Below are 15,000 nucleotides of genomic sequence, written 5' to 3' on the forward strand. Positions count from 1 at the left end.
CCAAGGAGCAACATGGAATTGGAGTTTAGTAACCAGAGAGGAAAAATGTATTTCTCCCTCTGAAGTCTGTAATGTGCCAATTCTAAATGTGTTAATGTGAAAACAGAACAACAACAACAGTGCACAGTAGAATATAGTACAGTAGAATATAGTACAGTAGAATATAGTACAGTAGAAAATGTGTCCAATATAGTATGACCTCCTACAGCAGTCAAATATGAGATTAGGCAAGAAGGGTTTGTGTGTGTATATATGTGTGTATATGTGTATTTGTGTTCACACGTGTGTGTGTGTGTATTTGTGTTTACACGTGTGTGTGTGTGTGCATGTGTGTGCGTGTGTATTTGTGTTTACACGTGCGTGTGTGTGTGTCACTGGGGCATATCACTTTCTACTCAGACTCTGAGGTTTAGTTTTCCAGTGGAGAGATAAACCAGGTGATAACATCTGATATCTACTGTAGAAACACCTTGTGACAGTCATGTTAACACCCCCCCTCCCCCTCCAACCAGGCGATAACATCTGATTTCTACTGTAGAAACACCTTGTGACAGTCACGTTAACCACCCCCCTCCCCTCCAACCAGGTGATAACATCTGATATCTACTGTAGAAACACCTTGTGACAGTCACGTTAACACCCCCCTCCAACCAGGTGATAACATCTGATATCTACTGTAGAAACACCTTGTGACAGTCACGTTAACACCCCCCTCCCCCTCCAACCAGGTGATAACATCTGATATCTACTGTAGAAACACCTTGTGACAGTCACGTTAACACCCCCCTCCCCCTCCAACCAGGTGATAACATCTGATATCTACTGTAGAAACACCTTGTGACAGTCACATTAACACCCCCCTCCAACCAGGTGATAACATCTGATATCTACTGTAGAAACACCTTGTGACAGTCACGTTAACACCCCCCTCCCCCTCCAACCAGGTGATAACATCTGATATCTACTGTAGAAACACCTTGTGACAGTCACGTTAACACCCCCCCTCCAACCAGGTGATAACATCTGATATCTACTGTAGAAACACCTTGTGACAGTCACGTTAACACCCCCCTCCAACCAGGTGATAACATCTGATATCTACTGTAGAAACACCTTGTGACAGTCACGTTAACACCCCCCTCCCCCTCCAACCAGGTGATAACATCTGATATCTACTGTAGAAACACCTTGTGACAGTCACATTAACAACCCCCCTCCCCTCCAAACAGGTGATAACATCTGATATCTACTGTAGAAACACCTTGTGACAGTCACGTTAACAACCCCCCCCCCTCCAACCAGGTGATAACATCTGATATCTACTGTAGAAACACCTTGTGACAGTCACGTTAACACCCCCCTCCCCTTCCAACCAGGTGATAACATCTGATATCTACTGTAGAAATACCTTGTGACAGTCACGTTAACAACCCCCCCCCCTCCAAGCCTCACCCAGTGTCTCTATACTGTAAACCTCTCACAGGTAAAGTACAAGTAGCACAGAATGTGTGTGTGTGAACCTTTCCTCCCCGGTTCTCCCCACTCTTTCTCCCTGTACTCAACCCCCCGTACTCCCCGGTTCTCCCCACTCTTTCTCCCTGTACTCAACCCCCCCGTACTCCCCGGTTCTCCCCACTCTTTCTCCCTGTACTCAACCCCCCGTACTCCCAGGTTCTCCCCACTCTTTCTCCCTGTACTCAACCCCCCGTACTCCCCGGTTCTCCCCACTCTTTCTCCCTGTACTCAACCCCCCCGTACTCCCCGGTTCTCCCCACTCTTTCTCCCTGTACTCAACCCCCCCGTACTCCCCGGTTCTCCCCACTCTTTCTCCCTGTACTCAACCCCCCTGTACTCCCCGGTTCTCCCCACACTTTCTCCCTGTACTCAACCCCCCCGTACTCCCCGGTTCTCCCCACTCTTTCTCCCTGTACTCAACCCCCCCGTACTCCCCGGTTCTCCCCACTCTTTCTCCCTGTACTCAACCCCCCCCCCCCCCCCCCCGTACTCCCCGGTTCTCCCCACTCTTTCTCCCTGTACTCAACCCCCCGTACTCCCCGGTTCTCCCCACTCTTTCTCCCTGTACTCAACCCCCGTACTCCCCTGTTCTCCCCACTCTTTCTCCCTGTACTCAACCCCCCGTACTCCCCGGTTATCCCCTGACTTTCTCCCTGTACTCAACCCCCCCATACTCCCCGGGTTCTCCCCACTCTTTCTCCCTGTACTCAACCCCCCCGTACTCCCCGGTTCTCCCCACTCTTTCTCCCTGTACTCAACCCCCCCGTACTCCCCGGTTCTCCCCACGCTTTCTCCCTGTACTCAACCCCCCCGTACTCCCCGGTTCTCCCCACTCTTTCTCCCTGTACTCAACCCCCACGTACTCGACGCAGATTGGCATTCATTGGGATGACTCACTTACCGGAGGCAGCTCTGCAGAGTGGTCACTAAGCCACAAAGTCATAAAATCTGATTTGAACCATAACCATAACCACACCGCTAACTCTAATGCCTAAACCAACCTTAAATGAAGACCAAAAAGCACATTTTTGTTTTAATACATTTTTACGATATAGCCAATTTTAACTTTGCATCTAGTGGAAGTGGCTCAGTTTTGCGCCCAGAGCAATATTCATGACCGTGAACGTCAACCTGTAATAGTGACAGGGGTTAAAAAGAGCAGTGTTATCGCTAAAAGAACACTCCCATCGACTTGGATCCTTATGTATCAAGCGTTTCAGTAGGAGTTGGAGTGATGATCTAAGATCAGATCCCTCCTCGCCATGTAATATTATTCATTCTGATCTACAAGGCAAAACTGATCCTGAATCTGCATTCCTACTATGAGACTCGTGATACATACAACACAGTGTGTGTGTGTGTGGTGCAGCCATATAAACCATGCTGTGAACCAATCATTAAATACAGCAGTATATACAGTGCATTCAGAAAGTATACAGACTCCTTGACATATTCTGTTACATTACAGCCTTATTCTAAAATGTGTGTTTTTAAACCTCATCAATCTACACACAATACATCATAATGACAAAGCAAAAACAGGTTTTTAGACATTTTTGCTAATTTATAACAAATATTTCACAAATATCACATTTACATAATTATTCAGACCCTTTACTCAGTACTTTGTTAAAGCCCCTTTGGTAGCAAATACAACTGCCAGTCTTCTTGGGTATGACGCTACAAGCTTGGCACACCTGTATTTGGGGAGTTTCTCCCATTCTTCTCTGTAGATCCTCTCAAGCTCCGTCAGGTTGGATGTCCCTCCAGAGATTTTTGATTGAGTTCAAGTCCGGGCTCTGGCTGGGCCACTCAAGGACATTCAGAGACTTGTCCCGAAGCCACTCCTGCATTGGCTTGGCTATGTTCTTAAGGTCGTTGTCCTGTTGGAAGGTGAACCTTCATCCCAGTCTGAGGTCCTGAGTGCTCTGGAGCAGGTTTTCATCAAGGATCTGTCTGTACTTTGCTCTGTTCATCTTGCCCTCAATCCTGACTAGTCTCCCAGTTTCTGCTGCTGAAAAACTATGGGGATGGTATCAGGTTTTAATCCAGATGTGACACAGATGTGGCATTCAGGCAAAAGAGTTCAATCTTGTTTTTTGCTCTGACATGCACTGTCCACTGTGGGACCTTATATAGCCAGGTGTGTGCCTTTCCAAATCATGTCCAATCAATTGAATTGACCACAGGTGGACTCCAATTAAGTTGTAGAAACATTTCAAGGATGATCAATGGAAACAGGATGCACCTGAGCTGATAGCAAAGGGTCTGAAAACGTATGTAAATAAGTGATCTCTGTTTTTTACGGGGAGGGGGGAGAGGGGAATTGGGTGCAGTGCCTGAGGGTGATGGGGAGGGGGAGGGAGGATGGTGATGAAGGGGAAGAGTGGAATTGGGTGCAGTGTCTGAGGGTGACGGGGAGGGGGAGGGAGGATGGTGATGAAGGGGGAGAGGGGGAATGGGTGCAGTGCCTGAGGGTGATGGGGAGGGGGAGGGAGGATGGTGATGAAGGGGGAGAGGGGGAATGGGTGCAGTGCCTGAGGGTGATGGGGAGGGGGAGGGAGGATGATGATGAAGAGGGAGAGGGGGAATGGGTGCAGTGCCTGAGGGTGATGGGGAGGGGGAGGGAGGATGGTGATGAAGGAGGGAGGGGGAATGGGTGCAGTGCTTGAGGGTGATGGGGAGGGGGAGGGAGGATGGTGATGAAGGGTGGAGAGGGGAATGGGTGCAGTGCCTGAGGGTGATGGGGAGGGGGAGGGAGGATGGTGATGAAGGGGGGAGGGGGAATGGGTGCAGTGCCTGAGGGTGATGGGGAGGGGGAGGGAGGATGGTGATGAAGGGGAGGAGGGGAATTGGGTGGAGTGCCTGAAGTTGATGGGGAGGGAGGATGGTGATGAAGGGGAGGGGGGGGAATGGGTGCAGTGCCTGAGGGTGATGGGTAGGGGGAGGGAGGATGGTGATGAAGGGGAGGGGGGGGATGGGTGCAGTGCCTGAGGGTGATGGGGAGGGGGAGGGAGGATGGTGATGAAGGGGAGGAGGGGAATTGGGTGGAGTGCCTGAAGTTGATGGGGAGGGAGGATGGTGATGAAGGGGAGGGGGGGGAATGGGTGCAGTGCCTGAGGGTGATGGGTAGGGGGAGGGAGGATGGTGATGAAGGGGAGGGGGGGGATGGGTGCAGTGCCTGAGGGTGATGGGGAGGGGGAGGGAGGATGGTGATGAAGTGGAGGGGGGGAAATGGGTGCAGTGCCTGAGGGTGATGGGGAGGGGGAGGGAGGATGGTGATGAAGGGGGAGGGTTACATCACTCTGGGTCATCTTCACCATCTGGAAGTCACATGACTGGGGCACAGGGCAGAGAGGGAGAGGGAGAAAGAGAGGGAGATGAAGAGAGAGAAAGAGAGAGCGAAAGAGAAAGAGAAAGAAGAGAGAGAGCGACAGAGAGAGCGAGAGAGAGAGAGAGAAAAGGAGAGAGAGAGAGGTAGACTGTCAGACCTCATTGTCAGATTCATCACTGCGCCTCCTCGTCATCCTCTTTGTCTAAAAATCTGTTTTCACTTTGTTATTATGGGGTAATGTGCGTAGATTGATGTGCGTACATTTTTATTTAATCCATTTTAGGCTGTAACATAACAAAATGTGGAAAATGGAATGGGTCTGAATACTTTATGAATGATTTAGTGTGCTGCAGTGATGTAGGAGTGAGCACATCCACATGTCTCCTAAAATGTCACAGCGTTTAATGTCATGTACAGCTAAAAATATACACACAAACACACACACACACACACACCTCAATATCCAGCCTGATAAGCGTACGATAGACCTCTTTCATTTCAGTTGAACCCGTGCCAAATGTGTTCCCCTGCTAAAGTGCTGTCTTTTCAGACACTTGCCTTTTTCATAGTTTTTCTCCAAGCCTGTGGCTGAGAGGGGCGAGTCTTCTGTTCTAACGAGGCGAGAGGTTTGTAGACAAGTGGAGTGCTAATGCTATTTTCCGCTGTTTGAGAAATCTATTTTTCCCTCTGACAGCACTAGACTACATCCCAAATGGTACCCTATTCCCTACATAGTGCACTGCTATTTATCAAAGCTCTATGGGCCTTGGTCTAAAGTAGTGCACTACATAGGGAATAGGGTGCCATTTGGGACATAGTACTGGGACACTCCTTTTAACAATTAAGAGTTGCAGCACCGCTGGACTCTCACCAAAGTAATTATATATGGAAAGAGAATCGGTAAGTCTCCGATTTTATTATGGTAATGAAATGTCCATTCCACTTTTTCTGAGTTTGTACAATTGTCTGAAATGACAAATGAGTGAACAGTGAAACATGGATGTACTCTGTTATGAGCTTGGTTTAGACTGATCTTTCATCGACTCGCCGATACATTGGAGTTCTTCTGACACTGGTGCTTTGGCTTAAAGCATATTCCAGACACAACGACTGATACACACTATTCACAATCAGAAATAAAGGATCACAATAAACTAACGTGCCATGTCATGTGTGTGTGTGTGTGTGTGTGTGTGTGTGTGTCTCTCACTGGGGAATATTACATTCCACTCAGACTCATAGTGTTGCTCTGAGGTTTAGTTCTCCAGTGCTCAGTAGAGATACACCAAAATCTCAAAGGAAACAAAATCAATGTCCGAATCAGAGTGGAAATGCTCTCTGAATATTTAGACATTTTCCTTTGGTTGGGAATGCTGATGCAATGAGTGTGCAGAGTGAGCTGTGAGGAATGAAGCAGCACTGCCAGTTCCTCATTAAGGACTTTAACAGTAGATTAATAAAGAGGAGAGAGAATGACTCTATCCCGAGTCCAGAGCCCAGACACACACACACAGCTCGCAAAAACACATACACTCTTGCAAGCAAGTTCACACGTACATACGCACACATTCCCACACACATATACACCTTCACACACACCTACACAAACAGGCCAAGAGTCCTTAGCCACCGGGTGCCATGGATCATCATCCAGCAAAATAAGCGCCTGTAGCGTCCAAACTACTAGAGAGGAAGAGGGAGCTGATGGGGAGAGAGATGGAGGGGGTAGAGAGAGAGAGAGAATAAAGAGAGAGAGCATAAAGAGTAGGGAGTATAAAGAGAGAGAGAGTATAAAGAGAGAGAGAGTATAAAGAGAGAGAGTATAAAGAGAGAAAGGATAAAGAGAGAGAGCATAAAGAGTAGGGAGTATAAAGAGAGAGAGAGAGTATAAAGAGAGAGAGTATAAAGAGAGAGAGAGTATAAAGAGAGAGAGTATAAAGAGAGAGAGAGTATAAAGAGAGAGAGAGTATACAGAGAGAGAGAGTATAAAGAGAGAGAGTATAAAGAGAGAAAGGATAAAGAGAGAGAGTATAAAGAGAGAAAGGATAAAGAGAGAGTATAAAGAGAGAGAGAGAGTTTAAAGAGAGGGAGAATAAAGAGAGAGAGAGAGTTTAAAGAGAGGGAGAATAAAGAGAGAGGGAGTATAAAGAGAGAGTATAAAGAAAGAGAGAGTATAAAGAGAGAGAGAGAGTATAAAGAGTAGAGTGTAGAGAGAGAGAGAATATAAAGAGAGAGAGTACAAAGAGAAAAAGAGTATAAAGAGAGTGAATAAAGAGAGAGAGTATAAAGAGAGGGAGAGTTTGAAGAGAGAGAGTATAAAGAGAGAGAGAGTTTTAAGAGAGAGAGTATAAAGAGTAGAGAGTATAAAGAGAGAGAGAGTATAAAGAGTAGAGAGAGTATAAAGAGAGAGAGAGAGAGTATAAAGAGAGAGAGAAAGAAAGGGAGTGAGAAAGAAAGGGAGAGAGTATAAAGAGAGAGATTATAAAGGGAGAGAGTATAAAGAGAGAGAGTATAAAGAGAGAGAGAGTATAAAGAGTAGAGAGTATAAAGAGCAGAGAGTATAAAGAGAGGGAGAGTATAAAGAGAGAGAGAAAGAAAGGGAGCGAGAAAGAAAGGGAGAGAGTATAAAGAGAGAGAGTATAAAGAGAGAGAGTATAAAGGGAGAGAGTATAAAGAGAGAGAGTATAAAGGGGGAGAGTATAAAGGGAGAGAGTATAAAGAGAGAGAGTATAAAGGGAGAGAGTATAAAGAGAGAGAGTATAAAGAGAGAGAGAGTATAAAGTGTAGAGAGTATAAAGAGCAGAGAGTATAAAGAGAGGGAGAGTATAAAGAGAGAGAGAGTATAAAGAGAGAGAGTATAAAGAGTAGAGAGTATAAAGAGAGAGAGAGTATAAAGAGTAGAGAGAGTATAAAGAGAGAGAGAAAGAAAGGGAGCGAGAAAGAAAGGGAGAGAGTATAAAGAGAGAGTATAAAGAGTGAGAGTATAAAGTGAGAGAGTATAAAGAGAGAAAGTATAAAGGGAGAGAGTATAAAGAGAGAGAGAGTATAAAGAGTAGAGAGTATAAAGAGCAGAGAGTATAAAGAGCAGAGAGTATAAAGAGAAAGAGAGTATAAAAAGAGAGAGAGAGTATAAAGAGTAGAGAGTATAAAGAGAGAGAGTATAAAGAGAGAGTATAAAGAGGGAGTATAAAGAGAGAGAGAGTATAAAGGGAGAGAGTATAAAGAGAGAGAGTATAAAGAGACAGAGAGTATAAAAAGAGAGAGAGAGTATAAAGAGTAGAGAGTATAAAGAGAGAGAGTGTAAAGAGAGAGTATAAAGAGGGAGTATAAAGAGAGAGAGAGTATAAAAAGAGAGAGTATAAAGAGTAGAACGAGAGAGAAAGTATAAAGAGTAGAGTATGAAGAGAGAGAGAGTATAAAGAGAGAGTATAAAGAGAGAGTATAAATAGAGAGAGAGTATAAAGAGAGAGAGAGTATAAAGAGAGTATAAAGAAAGAGAGAGTATGAAGAGAGAGAGAGTATAAAGAGAGAGTATAAAGAGAGAGTATAAAGAGAGAGAGAGTATAAAGAGAGAGAGAGTATAAAGAGAGAGTATAACGAGAGAGAGAGAGTATAAAGGGAAAGAAAGGGAGAAACAGTAGAGCCTCCCCAACAATCTGATGACTGTCAGAGTGCTCTGCTCTCCTCTGCCAGCTTCTCAATGGGACCTGGAGGTAGCCTACATGTCACTGTGACCCACCGTGAATTATTGGCGAGACGCTCTTTATTAGAGAGAACATAACGCGCTTGGATTGAGTTACCCTGAGATTTGGTCAAACAGCCTCTTAAAAGGAACAAGCACGATGCTGTGAAAACGTCTAACTCTGCCCGTCGAAACAAAAGTCCCAGTACTTCTTTGTCGGGAACTCAGACTCCAACTGTTTGAGCTCTTTGTTCCGAGCGAGGGGGAATTCTTGGAAGAGGAGAAGTGACTTAAGTGCGACTGGCAGACCCAGGCAGAGCGAATGCTGACGACTGGCGCTGTCCAACAACAATATAAATGTCTCTTTCCACTGCATAAGGCTCAGCTTCGTCCATATTAGTGGGCAGCTACAAAGACAGCCTTGTGCTGGTAGTAGCTAGTAGAGGACAGAAGGTTTCTAGACAGTATAGACATACTGATACTGTGGCTCATGGTAATAATAATATTATATATGGACAGTTATGGCTGGGGTTTGACACGATCAAACACAACTAGGGTTAGGACCTAGTAATGGTCTAATGGGGTCAGCCAGGGCCTAGTAATGGTCTAATGGGGTCAGCCAGGACCTAGTAATGGTCTATTGGGGTCAGCCAGGACCTAGTAATGGTCTAATGGGGTCAGCCAGGAACTAGTAATGATCTAATGGGGTCAGCCAGGACCTAGTAATGGTCTAATGGGGTCAGCCAGGACCTAGTAATGGTCTAATGGGGTCAGCCAGGACCTAGTAATGGTCTAATGGGGTCAGCCAGGGCCTAGTAATGGTCTAATGGGGTCAGCCGGGACCTAGTAATGGTCTAATGGGGTCAGCCAGGACCTAGTAATGGTCTATTGGGGTCAGCCAGGACCTAGTAATGGTCTAATGGGGTCAGCCAGGAACTAGTAATGATCTAATGGGGTCAGCCAGGACCTAGTAATGGTCTAATGGGGTCAGCCAGGACCTAGTAATGGTCTAATGGGGTCAGCCAGGACCTAGTAATGGTCTAATGGGGTCAGCCAGGGCCTAGTAATGGTCTAATGGGGTCAGCCGGGACCTAGTAATGGTCTAATGGGGTCAGCCAGGACCTAGTAATGATCTAATGGGGTCAGCCGGGGCCTAGTAATGGTCTAATGGGGTCAGCCGGGACCTAGTAATGGTCTAATGTGGTCAGCCAGGACCTAGTAATGGTCTAATGTGGTCAGCCGGGACCTAGTAATGGTCTAATGTGGTCAGCCAGGACCTAGTAATGATCTACTATTTTTGGTCAGGTCACATTGTCAGGAAAACATCTAACCCTGATAATATGTCTTGGACATCCATATTAAAATAGATAGAAAACTACTAACCCTGATAACATGTCTTGGGTATCTAAAATTGATAGACATTTTATTTAGAGGTAAACTGTAAATACTATGCCGAAGTTCAATAGAATGCAGTGTTTTCCCTCCTAAATATGCTGAATAATCCCAGGCATCGACAGCTGTACTATACAGTACAAACCCAATGTCACTGTTAGAATCAAAAAGAAAGGAGGATCAGGGCACTCTTCATATAATTCATTAAAATGCCTTTATTTCTATGGCATGTTCAATGGGAACACAGTTTAAAAGCTGACGCGTTTCGGCTGCACTATCGCTGCTAATTCATCTAAATGTACAGTACACACACAACTTATTTTTGTATTTTTATTTCACCTTTATTTAACCAGGTAGGCTAGTTGAGAACAAGTTCTCATTTACAACTGCGACCTGGCCAAGATAAAGCAAAGCAGTGCGACAAAAACAACAACACAGAGTTACACATGGAATAAACAAACATACAGTCAGTAATACAATATAATAATTATATACAGTTGGTGCAAATGAGGTAGGATAAGGGAGGTAAGGCAATAAATAGGCCATGGTGGCAAAGTAATTACAATTGAGCAATTAAACACTGGAGCGATAGATGTGCAGAAAATGAATGTGCAAGTAGAGATACTGGGGTGCAAAGGAGCAAAATAAATAAATAACAGTATGGGGATGAGGTAGTTGGATGGGCTATTGACAGATGGACTATGTACAGATGTAGTGATCTGTGAGCTGCTCTGACAGCTGGTGCTTAAAGTTAGTGAGGGAGATACGAGTCTCCAGCTTCAGTGATTTTTGCAGTTCGTTCCAGTCATTGGCAGCAGAGAACTGGAAGTAAAGGTGGCCAAAGGAGGAATTGGCTTTGGGGGTGACCAGTGAGATATACCTGCTGGAGCGCGTGCTATGGATGGGTGCTGCTATGTTGACCAGTGAGCTGAGGTAAGGCGGGGCTTTACCTAGTAAAGACTTACAGATGACCTGGAGCCAGTGGGTTTGGCGACGAATATGAAGCGAGGGCCAGCCAACGAGAGCATACAGGTCGCAGTGGTGGGTAGTATATGGGGCTTTGGTGACAAAACGGATGGCACTGTGATAGACTGCATCCAATTTGCTGAGTAGAGTGTTGGAGGCTATTTTGTAAAGGACATCGCCGAAGTCGAGGATTGGTAGGATAGTCAGTTTTACGAGGGTATGTTTGGCAGCATGAGTGAAGGATGCTTTGTTGTGAAATAGGAAGCTGATTCTAGATTTAATTTTGGATTGGAGATGCTTAATGTGATTCTGGAAGGAGAGATTATAGTCTAGCCAGACACCTAGGTATTTGTAGTTGTCCACGTATTCTAAGTCAGAGTCGTCCAGAGTAGTGATGCTGGACAGGCGGGCAGGTGCAGACAGTGATCGTTTGAATAGCATGCATTTAGATTTACTTGCATTTAAGAGCAGTTGGAGGCAACGGAAGGTTGAGTTGTATGGCATTGAAGCTCGTCTGGAGGTTTGTTAACACAGTGTCCAAAGAAGGGCCAGAAGTATACAGAATGGTGTCATCTGCGTAGAGGTGGATCAGAGAATCACCAGCAGCAAGAGCGACATCATTTATGTATACAGAGAAGAGAGTCAGCCCGAGAATTGAACCCTGTGGCACCCCCATAGAGACTGCCAGAGGTCCGGACAACAGGCCCTTCGATCTGACACACTGAAGTCTGTCTGAGAAGTAGTTGGTGAACCAGGTGAGGCAGTCATTTGAGAAACCAACCCAAATGTCACTGTTAGTTCAACTCAATGTACAGTACATACCCAATGTCACTGTTAGTTCAACTAAATGTACAGTACATACCCAATGTCACTGCTAGTTCAACTAAATGTACAGTACATACCCAATGTCACTGTTAGTTCAACTAAATGTACAGTACATACCCAATGTCACTGTTAGTTCAACTAAATGTACAGTACATACCCAATGTCACTGTTAGTTCAACTAAATGTACAGTACATACCCAATGTCACTGCTAGTTCAACTAAATGTACAGTATATACCCATTGTCTCTGTTAGTTCAACTAAATGTACGGTACATACCCAATGTCACTGTTAGTTCAACTAAATGTACGGTACATACCCAATGTCACTGTTAGTTCAACTAAATGTACAGTACATACCCAATGTCACTGTTAGTTCAACTAAATGTACAGTACATACCCAATGTCACTTTTAGTTCAACTAAATGTGCAGTACATACCTACCCAATGTCACTGTTAGTTCAACTAAATGTACAGTACATACCCAATGTCACTGTTAGTTCAACTAAATGCACAGTACATACCCAATGTCACTGTTAGTTCAACTAAATGTACAGTACATACCCAATGTCACTGTTAGTTCAACTAAATGTACAGTACATACCCAATGTCACTGTTAGTTCAACTAAATGTACAGTACATACCCAATGTCACTGCTAGTTCAACTAAATGTGCAGTACATACCCAATGTCACTGTTAGTTCAACTAAATGTACAGTACATACGCAATGTCACTGTTAGTTCAACTACTTTGAGCTCATACAATCACAATACTACAGTACTTTCTGGAGTTTTCCAATTTGCTCCCAAAGTGAGTGTTTTACAATGTTTTACCTTTATTTAACTAGGCAAGTCAGATAAGAACAAATTCTTATTTTACAATGACGGACTACCCTGGCCAAACCCTAACCCGGACGATGCTAGGCCAATTGTGCACCGGCCTATGGGACTACCAATCATGGCTGGTTGTGATACAGCCCGGGATCAAACCAGGGTCTGTAGTGACGCCTCTAGCACTGGGATGCAGTGCCATAGACCAGACACTACTGCTTGACCAAACGCCCATTGGCCACTGCTATAGGTATGTGACAGATACTGTAAAAACCCACCAACAATTAAAAGACTGATCTAAATATTTACATGGTCACTTGATGTTATTTCTAATAGCAAGGCTTTTTGAGGGAGCGAGCCATGTTCATTTCCACTCGCCAGCGCAAACCATGTTCATTTCCACTCGCCAGCGCAAACCATGTTCATTTCCACTCTCCAGCGCATGCCAAACCATGTTCATTTCCACTCTCCAGCGCATGCCAAACCATGTTCATTTCCACTCTCCAGCGCATGCCAAACCATGTTCATTTCCACTCTCCAGCGCATGCCAAACCATGTTCATTTCCACTCTCCAGCGCATGCCAAACCATGTTCATTTCCACTCTCCAGCGCATGCCAAACCATGTTCATTTCCACTCTCCAGCGCATGCCAAACCATGTTCATTTCCACTCTCCAGCGCATGCCAACCATGTTAATTTCCACTCTCCAGCGCATGCCAAACCGTGTTCATTTCAACTCTCCAGCGCATGCCAAACCATGTTCATTTCCACTCTCCAGCGCATGCCAAACCATGTTCATTTCGACTGTCCAGCGCATGCCAAACCATGCTCATTTCGACTGTCCAGCGCATGCCAAACCGTGTTCATTTCCACTCTCCAGCGCATGCCAAACCATGTTCATTTCCACTGTCCAGCGCATGCCAAACCATGTTCATTTCCACTCTCCAGCGCATGCCAAACCATGTTCATTTCCACTCTCCAGCGCATGTCAAACCATGTTGATTTCCACTCTCCAGCGCATGCCAAACCATGTTCATTTCCACTCTCCAGCGCATGCCAAACCATGTTCATTTCCACTCTCCAGCGCATGCCAAACCATGTTCATTTCCACTCTCCAGCGCATGCCAAACCGTGTTCATTTCCACTCTCCAGCGCATGCCAAACCATGTTCATTTCCACTCTCCAGCGCATGCCAAACTATGTTCATTTCCACTCTCCAGCGCATGCCAAACCGTGTTCATTTGAGGAATGTGATACAATACCTCAGCTGGAAGGCCAATAAATTGAGTATGCAAATAAAGACGTGTGGAAATGCTGTACGGGAAATAGCCAAGAGCATCTTAACAAAATGTTAGTTTGTCAGATGTTTTTTACACCTCAAAAGTAGTAATGTTGAGATGCCCCATGCCATCTATTGTGTAGATCCAGCCATATGCCTCATTCCAAAACTAATCGAAACCTTTTCAAAGTTTCATTTCACCAAGACCTAAAATACTCCTGTAGTGTATTCCATGAAGCTGACTACAATAGCCAACAATTTACCAGGAAAAGGCCGACATTCAAGTCAACATTTCTCAACTCTTTGAAACATGGAACGCAGTCCTGTTTACAGTAACCAGTGCTTGGCAGACTGGAATGCAATAATTTAATTTAATTCACAAACCACACATTTTTCTAGTAAAAACATAGCTATTTTACATGGTATTTAATGTCCCTAACCACCTCCAAGCAAACCAGAATGCAGTTATCACGTGAGAAAAAACATAATAGTGACAGACAAAATGCAGTCATGATTTTAATCTCCACACATAACATTTTATGAAAAGCCCCCACACACAAAAATGCCTCCATTTTGAAGCTTACACTGGATAGCTCCACCTGTGGACAGTCTAAGCCAGATGGCATAGTAGTATCCCAGCTTTGATAAATAAACTGTGTGGGCCATAACACTTATTAACACCAAGATAGATCATTAACCAAGGCCAGACCTTGGACAGAACATTAATCCAGACCAGACCTGGGACAGAACACTAACCCAGACCAGACCTGGGACAGAACACTAACCCAGACTAGACCTGGTACAGAACACTAACCCAGACCAGACCTTGGACAGAACACTAACCCAGACCAGACATAGGGCAGGACAGTAACCCAGACCAGACCTGGTACAGAACACTAACCCAGACCAGACCTGGGACAGAACACTGACCCAGACCAGACATAGGGCAGAACAGTAACCCAGACTAGACCTGAGACAGAACACTAACCCAGCCCAGACCTGGGACAGAACACTAACCCAGACCAGACATAGGGCAGAACAGTAACCCAGACTAGACCTGAGACAGAACACTAACCCAGGCTAGACCTGAGACAGAACACTAACCCAGACCAGACCTGGGACAGAACACTAACCCAGACCAGACCTGGAATAGAACACTGACCCAGACCAGACCTGGGAC

General features: G+C 45.2%; 1 protein-coding gene across 1 annotated transcript in view; it reads right to left on the bottom strand.

The window, feature by feature from the left end:
• Nucleotides 1-15,000, bottom strand: part of LOC109876603 (ADAMTS-like protein 3) — a 43,712-nt gene that overhangs the window by 9,265 nt on the left and 19,447 nt on the right. The window lies entirely within an intron of this gene.

This window comes from Oncorhynchus kisutch, unplaced genomic scaffold (assembly GCF_002021735.2).
Source record: "Oncorhynchus kisutch isolate 150728-3 unplaced genomic scaffold, Okis_V2 scaffold1601, whole genome shotgun sequence".
Classification (NCBI taxonomy): Eukaryota; Metazoa; Chordata; class Actinopteri; order Salmoniformes; family Salmonidae; genus Oncorhynchus; species Oncorhynchus kisutch.